Genomic DNA, 8,746 nt, shown 5'->3' with positions numbered 1-8,746 from the left:
GAAATGAAGAGTGCCTTTCAGTAGGCTCAACGTGACTGAGGAAAGCATCATTTCCCAAACTGAAACGTGAAGAGAAGAAAGAATGAAAAAAACAGAGCCTCCAAGAACTGTGGGACAATTTTAAAAGGTGTAAAATACACATACATACTTAGAATACCAGAAGAAAAAGAATGAAAGAATGGAGCAGAAGAAATATTTGAAGTCATGATGACCAAGAATTTTCCAAAATTAATGACAGACACCAAAGCAGATCCAGGAAGCTAAGAGAACACCAAGCAGGATAAATACCCCAAAAACGTATGCTTAGACATATCACATTCAAACTGCAGAAAACCAAAGACAAAATCTTGAGAGAAGCCAGAGGCGGGAAAACCTGACTTACACTCGTCAGAAACCATGTAAACCAGGTGAGAATGGCGTGGAATATTTAAAGTGCTGACAGATAGGTAAAGCCATATGACCAGGGTTGCATGGCTACGTGGGGAAGCAAGGACTCACGTTCAAGAGTGTCTGACTCCAAGGCCAATGTTCTTAGCCATTGTGCCTCACATAGGCAAAGGAAGTGGAAATTCATATAAGGAAGACAATATGTAGAGCAATAGTGCTCAGACTTTAGGATGCATCAGAATCACTTGCCCACTAAAGTGATTAGAAGGCTTGTTAAAACAGATTGCTGGGCCCCATGCCCAGAGTTTTTAAACCAGTAGTAAGTCTGGGGTAGGAGAGTGAGAATTTGCATTTCTAATAAGTTACCATAGGATTAGAATGCTAATAAAAACCATTGATCTAGAATCTAAAGTTTGCTGTTTTAATGTATTCCCTTTTTTTTCTAGGCAGATTTGTATTTTGTTTATTTTATAGACTTGAGATATTGTATATAGTTTTATATTCAGCTCTTTCACTTACTATTATAAGTACTTTTTCATGTCATAAGTATTTCTCAAAAACATCATTTATAATAGCTGCATTCATTATATTTAGGGAATATATTTAGCTTTTCCTGACTCTTGGGTGTTTAGATTGTTTCCAGATTTTCTGGTATATATTATATAATGCTGCAATAAATGTTCTGATGCAAGGATCTTTTGACCCAGCTTTGATCCCCACCCTCTACCCCTTTAGAAAAATAATTTCATTTACTCTAACCTCTGTTCTTACTAGTTACTAAAAGAGGATAATCTAATTTTTAAGTTCTATGAATACCTTGTGATTTTTTTGTATTAATTGCATCAGTTCTTTTAAATGTTTTTTAAATTATTAATCAGAGATACAGAATTGCCAACCAGAGCTTATAATCAGTATAAGATAAATAATTGCTTATCGTTTCTCTATCTTATTATAGTGGATACTCCATAAGTCAGAAACTTTGTTTGATTATTCCCAGAATTTAGAACGTTGTGTAGGATGTAGTAGTCACTGTAAATATCTGTTGAATGAATGAATAAACCAGGAGTACCACATTGGGTGAAGGAATTTAATGGCATCCTTCATGGTCTAATTATGGGTATATGTATTTTTCTGTTAACCTTTCAGAAATATTGAAAATAGCTCAGAGCTACCTCCATTACATTTGCAGAGGTACTCAGATTAGAAATCACGTATTTAATCCAACCATATCATTTCAAAAGTTAGAATGGCACTTCCAGTTCAAGTCAGTGATCGAGCACATGTTCATTTTTACTCATCTTGAAATCCTGCTAAAATGACAGTAAAAGAATAAAAAGAAGGCATAGACCTACAAGGATAAAGCGAATAGGAGAGGAGGTAATAGTAATTCGTTAAATGACATTAGGAGAGGAGATAATAAATTACCAAGTGGATGGACAAATGGCAACTAGTCTAGCGGAACCCAAAAAATAAACATAAGTCCGCAGAGGAGGGAGCCAAAAAGAAACAAACCAGCTGGATCTGTAAAACCCCAGGAAGGCTCAGAATGGGAGGCAGCAGCCATCTCTGAGGCATGTGTCCGGAGTGCAGCTAAATATAGGAGGTTTGGATGAAAGTCACAAGGCAAGTGGTTGGATATTCCATACCCTGGAGTAGTCAGGTGATCCCTTCCATCCTTGCAAAGGACTGGAGGTTTACTCCCTGATGACTAAATCAGAGAGACCTCAGATTTAGGGATACCTGGCACAGTTGATGGGGCGATGTGCCATTGTTGCCATTGATACAGTAGCTGACATTGAAATTTGTATGAAAATATTATATGGATGAAATATTCTGAGTAGGACCCAAGATAATAAATCTGAAAAGTGGTAGTGTGTCTAACAGGATATCAGAGAGATGGGGATTTGAAATTCTCTTTGCTCAGCTCTTCATTAGTAATGAAGAAGAGGAGATATGCCCCTCTTAGACAATTTGCATCGGTCGCTTCATTATAAAATAGTATAAGCGCTAAAAGCTTCAAAAGAAAAGTGAACGGGGATTCAGAGGTTAAAAAACTTCAGGTGAAATCAGTATATGAAGTTTTATATGAAGCCGCAGTATAATGAACTGAGAGGGAAACTGTGTCAAATGTGACCTCAGCTTGAAAGAATTGTATCTTCATTACACCTCAGCTGCCTACTTCTCAGGCCAAACTGGAGATTGTTACCATGATCTAGATTTGTGCCTGAACATGCCTGATCCTGTCTGATCTCAGAAGCTAAGCAGGATCGGGCCTGGTTGGTACTTGGATGGGAGACTATCTAGGAAGACCAGGTGCTGTAGGCGTAAAAAATTAAAAAAATAAGGGATTGTAAGATGACAAGGTCCTTGCAATCTATGAAGTCAACCAAGGGTTGCCTTGCCTAAAAAAAATAAGTAAATAGAATCGTGCAACCTCTAAAATCTTAAATTCAGATATTTTGTTCTTGGACAATACCTTATTCAAGATTGGCTATTTAAAAAATAATTTTGTACTACACTTATCAAGGTGATTGTAAGCCATATAAATATCCAATTGCAACATTGCACACCTGAAACTATTATAATATCATATGTCAACTATAAATGAAAAATTTTAAAAATCATCTTGTAAATTAATTTTGTGAAATAATTCAAACTTTGTGAAATAATTTCAGATATACGGAAAAATCGTAAGAGAATTCCTGCATTCCCTTTACCCAAATTCACTAATTTCAACATTTTGCTGCATTTTTATCATTCTCTCATATACATGTAATATGACACATATTGTAATGTAATCTATAATAATATAACACTTTATATAATATATATTTTTTACTTGAAACATTTGAGACTACGTTACATATAATCGCATATAATCGCATATAATCGCATATAATCATGCCACTTTATTCCTTAATACTTTGGTGTGTATTTCCTCCGAACAAAGATAGTCTCATATCAAATCTCTTTGAAGTTTAACATAGTTATAATTTTTTAAAATCTAATTCCACAGTTCATGTTCTGATGTTGTCAGCTGTCCCAGTTGTCAGTAGTGCCTGCATTTCCCCCTCTAGTACAGGTTTCAGGCCAGGAAGACACACTGCATTTAGTCGTCATGTCTATTTAGTGTCCTTTAATCTGGAGCAGCACCTTAGTGTGTCTTTGTCTACCAGAGCCGACCAGGATGTTTTGTGTCTCCAGGTTCTTTTCTGATCACGTCTGGTACCGCCCTCCATGCATTCTGTACTTCCTAATTAACAATTTATTTGTTGTTGCCATAATGAAAGTGCTGGCCCGTGCACGTACTATTTCCTCATCTAAGGCTTCATTTGATGTATTGCTCAGTGGTTAAGAACGTGAATCTATAGAGTTAGATTCAAATTCCAGCTCCGCCATTTGAGAGCTGGGTAACTTTGGGCCAGGGGTCTGACTGCTCTAACTTCCTCACACGTCAAGTGAGGGGAACAGTGGAACCTTCACACGGTGGCGAAGCATGCAGCAGAGCTTCGCTTGAAGTAAGAGCTCCATAAATGTCATCAGTCGTAACTTATCGTGTCAGGCACTGTGCTAGATGCTGGGGAAGTAAAGAGATTTGGGCCTTGCCCTCTTAGAGGTTATATTACTGTAGAAGAGAGAACTGTAATTACGTAATTAATTAACTAGATTTGGGATAAGTAGTTAAAAAAAGTTCAAGGTTCTAGAAGAGTAGGGGCACCTGATTTAATTCTTTCTCACTTCAGAGGCTTTGTGTGTGGCGTCCTCTTTGAAAACCTGTGTCAGCAAAAGGAAGTGCGGATTCAAAAGCCTAAAGCAGTGAAGGAGCCTAGAGGGATGACTGCGGGCGGGTGTCGCTGGAAGGGAGAGGCCAGGGGTCTGCGGGAAGAGCGGCGCGAAATGAGGTTGGCAAAGCAGGTAGAGGCCAGGTCTATAGAAGCTCTTTAGTCAGGGCGATAATGAATTCAGTTTATTTTTTAAAAAAGATCACTTGCCTGCCCTCTGGCAGATTGGAGCAGGCCAAGAGCAGATAACCATGGTGTCTTGGACTAGGTGGCAGCAGAGGACATGACCCAGATTTTAGTCTAGAGTCTGAATTTGGTTGTGACTGGATATTGGGATTTGGAGGAGAGAGATGGGGATGAACAAACACCTCTTCACTTCAGCTTCGGACTCCTCCTCCTGGTCTCTGCCGGGCCGCACTCTCGAGGACTGAGGTGATGCCACCCCCGGCCTTCTCCAGTACTGTCTACATACCTTGCCGAGTTTCAGCACACCCGCTGTTAGGGTTTGCTGTAGCCAATTGCTTTTTGTTTTAAATTGGAATGTATTTGTAGTAGATGATCAATAAACATTTGATAAATAAAAATACAAATTAACATAAATCTGGATGATGAGTGAATATCGTGTTTCATTTTTAAGCCAGGTGTTTAGGTGGTATATTTATATTGCCTTTGGTTCCAGTTGTTTATAAAGACCAGAATTGGGTTCTTGTTTTTCAGCAGCGTATCTGGATTGGCATTACATTACTTGGGTCAAACAGAACAATAACATTATTTGTACTAACAGTTAATTAACCTTAAGGGCATTTCTTTACCTTCTTTGCTGTGTGCTTTACACAGTTCTCATGGCAAGGATTCCTCTTGGGACTTATTATTTTATCTTAATTTCTGTAGGTGGAGTTTTGAGCACTTAGTTAAATATTTAAATATGTATACAGACAACTTAGCTTTAGAAAAAAACTGAGCTGCACTATTTGTTTAAAAACCTCTCTGTAACCTTTGGTTATGACAACTCCTTCTGTATTTATTATCATTAATTTCTTCTTTTGAAATCAAATGTAACTTTTTTCTTTCAATGGTTTTATTTTAACTTGGTATAATAGCTAGTTTTCAGCCTTAGCATTTCCACTGCTGAAAAACAAATATAATGACAAATTGTTGGCTTTGGTAGGGCCTAATATGAAATTAAAGAAAAAAGGAATTACTATATAATGATATAACTTGCCTCTAACTGGGATTTCACCAATTAAAAAGGCGTTTTATTGTTATATTGATATATTAATTTAATTATATTTATTTTATAATAAAGAAGATGCCGTATGTTTTTGTCTTTGAGTAAAAACAACTAAAAAAAGTAAAGAATAAATTTTTAAAGGAGTATGAAATATAAACTTATTTAATATTTTAAGAAAGATGATTTATATATGTAACCCTATATAAAAATTTATTAATTTTTAGTTCCAAAAATATTAGTGAATATCAGCAGATTCCAGTAAGGTTTGTAACTTCACGAAAACTAATGCTAGTAATCTTGAGTGTGAAATTAGATTTTTTTTGCCTATTTCCTCTTTCTATATATGTTTCATGTAAACGAGTAATAAAAAACGTAATTTCTCTCAATCAGATCTACTAATCAACTTACCCAAATGAGAAAAATTAGTAATGGTAATGGGTAACTTTCATTGTCTATTACTATAGTTCAGGCAGTACCTTTCAAAACAAACTTGTGAGATATTCTCGATATGTCCTTTTTATTCTTGTCCAAGATAATATATTGTTCTTTTATGAGGCCTGTAACCTTTTGCAGTTAAGTAACTTGTCCAAAAGGTTACAAAGCCGATAAGTGGTGGAGCTGATCTTTAAGCCCAGTGTGGCTCTGGTCTGTGATCGTAATCGTCACCGCCGCAGCGTAGAAATGGTGGCAACATGTGTTCAAAGTAAGATTTTAATAAAGTAATTTTTAAAATTAACTAAAGCCGTATTTTATACAGTTTCCTTAATTTTTGTCTAATGTTCTTTTTCTGCTCCAGGACCCCATCTAAAATACCAAATTACATTTAGTTGTCGTATCTCCTTAAGCTCCTCTTCGCTGTGGCAGTTTCTCAGACTTTGTTTTTGATGACTGCTTTGACAGTTTTGAGGATTACTAGCTGGCTATTTTGTAGAATCCTCTTTACTAGAATTTGTTTGATGTTTTTCTCAGGATTAAATGGGGGTTATAGGATTTGGGGAGGAAGACCACAGAGGTAAAGTGCCAGTAACGTCAATATAATTTATCACTGTTGATGTTTGCCTGGATCACTTAGCTGCTGGTGCCTGCCAGGTTTCTCCACTGTCAAATCCCTCTTTCCCCCTTTCCGTACTGTACTCTTTGGAAGGAAGTCACTGTGCACAGCCCACATGTGAGGGCTGCGGGGTGACACTGTGAATCTGTGAGGGCAGAGAATCTACATAACTTATTTGTAGTTCTGCACAGGATGTTTGTTTCTTCTCTCCAATTTATCTGTTTACTCAATCATTCATTTATGTCGATATAGACTCGTGGATATTTACTTTATACTTTTGGTTGTAATCCAGTACTACTTATTTATTTTGTTGCTCAAATTGTTTTAGCTTTAGCCATTGGCAGATCTTTCAGTTGGTTTCTTTGTCCCTTTGATATAGCCCCATCGTTGTGAGGGTTTTTGTTTTTGTGTTGTTTTTTTAAAGCACTTTCTTTCTGGCAATAAGATATTCTGCGCTCATCCTTTATATTTCTTGCCCCAGTCCCAGAATCAGCCCTTATTCCTTTTTGGAAAATGGTATTAGAAACCAAGATCTGGGCGTTAGGCGTACTCACTGCTTTTGGGGTGTTATTGTTTCTAGGTGCTCCCAGCTGACAGAACAAGGAAATATGTGCCACACTAACCTGTGTACATACATATGTCGATAAAGATTTATATGTGTAACTATCAGTATCTATATTAACCTGAACATGAGTTCATATTGATATCTCCAATAATAATCTGTTATTACATGGATCATTTTAACCTTCTACCATTGTTTATTGGTAAGTTTCTAGGCTGACAATGAGAAACCTGGCTTCTACCACACACTATCCATGGACTTCATTGTCCAGCTCCAGTACACATGTATAGCAGTGTCAGGATCGTGACTAGTACCCCCGTGGGAAACACTTTTATCAACTGGAGCACAGTGCTTACGTGTAGTTCCTTTTGCCTTTAGTCTTACAGATCTTTATTTTCGAAGTTACTTAAGTCAGCATCTTTTTTCCTCCATTTCCTTCAGTCAGATTATTCTATACATTTGTAATACAGTTAGTTTCTTTTGTCACAGTCTGCGTCCCATCCTCCTCCTAAATAATTTTAATTGGCATATATTAAGGTTCACTTTTTGTACAATAAAGAGTTCTGTGAGTTTTGACAAATGCAGTGTCATGTATCCATTGTTACAGTGTCATCAAAATTGTTTTACCACCCTAAAAAATTTCATCACATATTTAACCATCTCCCACTCCTTTCAAATCCCTGACAACTACTGATCTTTTTCCTGCCTTTATAATTTTGATTTTCCAGAATGTCATATTATCGGAATCATAAAGTACACAGCCTTTTCAGACTGGCGTCTTAGCATTATGCAGTGTCCCTACATGTCTTTTCATGGCTTGGTAGTTCATTTTTTTTAATTGCTGAATGATAATTCCAATGTATGGATGTGCCACAGTTTATCTATTCACCTATTAAAGGACATCTTGGTTGCTTCCAGGGGTTGGCAATTAGGAGTAAAGTTATAAACACTCAAGTGCAGGTTTTATGAGGACATAAGTTTTCAACAAATTTAGGTAAATATCAAGGACTGTGATTGATGGATCTTGTATGCTAAGACTAGGTTTACCTCTGTAAGAAACTGCCAAACTGTCCTCTAAAGTGGCTGCACCATTTTGCATTCCCATTAGTAACGAATGAGACTTCCTGTTGTTCCATATTTTTGTCAGCATTTGATACTGTCAGTTTTTTGCATTTTAGCCTTTCTAATAGTGAGCGGTGGTATCTCGTTTTAATTTTTGATTCCCTGATGACATGATCTTGAGCATCTTTTAATATGCTTATTTGCCATCTGTATATCTTTGGTGAGGTATCTGTTCACAACTTTTGCCCATTTTTGCCCCAACTTTATTGGTATACTTGAAAAATGCAATTATAAGATATTTAAAGGATACATTGAGATGATTTGATATAACTTATACATTATGAAAGGATTCCTCTCATCTAGTCAATGAACATATCCATCAGCTCACATATTTTTATATGCAGACGCCCCTTGACTTATGAGGGGATTATATCCCAATAAACCCAATGGAAGTTAAAAATATTGTAAGTTGAAAATGTATTTAGTACACCTAACCCACTGAACATCAAAGCTTGGCCTCGCCTACCTTAAAGGTGCTCAGAGCACTTAATTTAGTCTGTAGTTGGGCAAAATCATCTAACACAAAGGCTATTTTATAATAAAATGTTGAATATCTCATGTAACTTATTGAATACTGTGCTGAAAGTGGAAAAACAATGTTTGTATGGATA

At 36.5% G+C, this 8,746-nt stretch overlaps 1 protein-coding gene across 1 annotated transcript in view; it reads left to right on the top strand.

Moving 5' to 3' along the window:
* EFCAB2 (EF-hand calcium binding domain 2) overlaps positions 1–8,746 on the top strand; it is a 92,388-nt gene that overhangs the window by 17,085 nt on the left and 66,557 nt on the right. The gene's annotated exons all lie outside the window — the stretch shown is intronic.

The sequence above is a fragment of the Pteropus vampyrus genome, unplaced genomic scaffold (genome assembly GCF_000151845.1).
Source record: "Pteropus vampyrus isolate Shadow unplaced genomic scaffold, Pvam_2.0 Scaffold159, whole genome shotgun sequence".
Lineage (NCBI taxonomy): Eukaryota > Metazoa > Chordata > Mammalia > Chiroptera > Pteropodidae > Pteropus > Pteropus vampyrus.
Note: the sequence above shows the minus strand (reverse complement) of the source record. Positions and strands in the feature narration are given on the sequence as shown.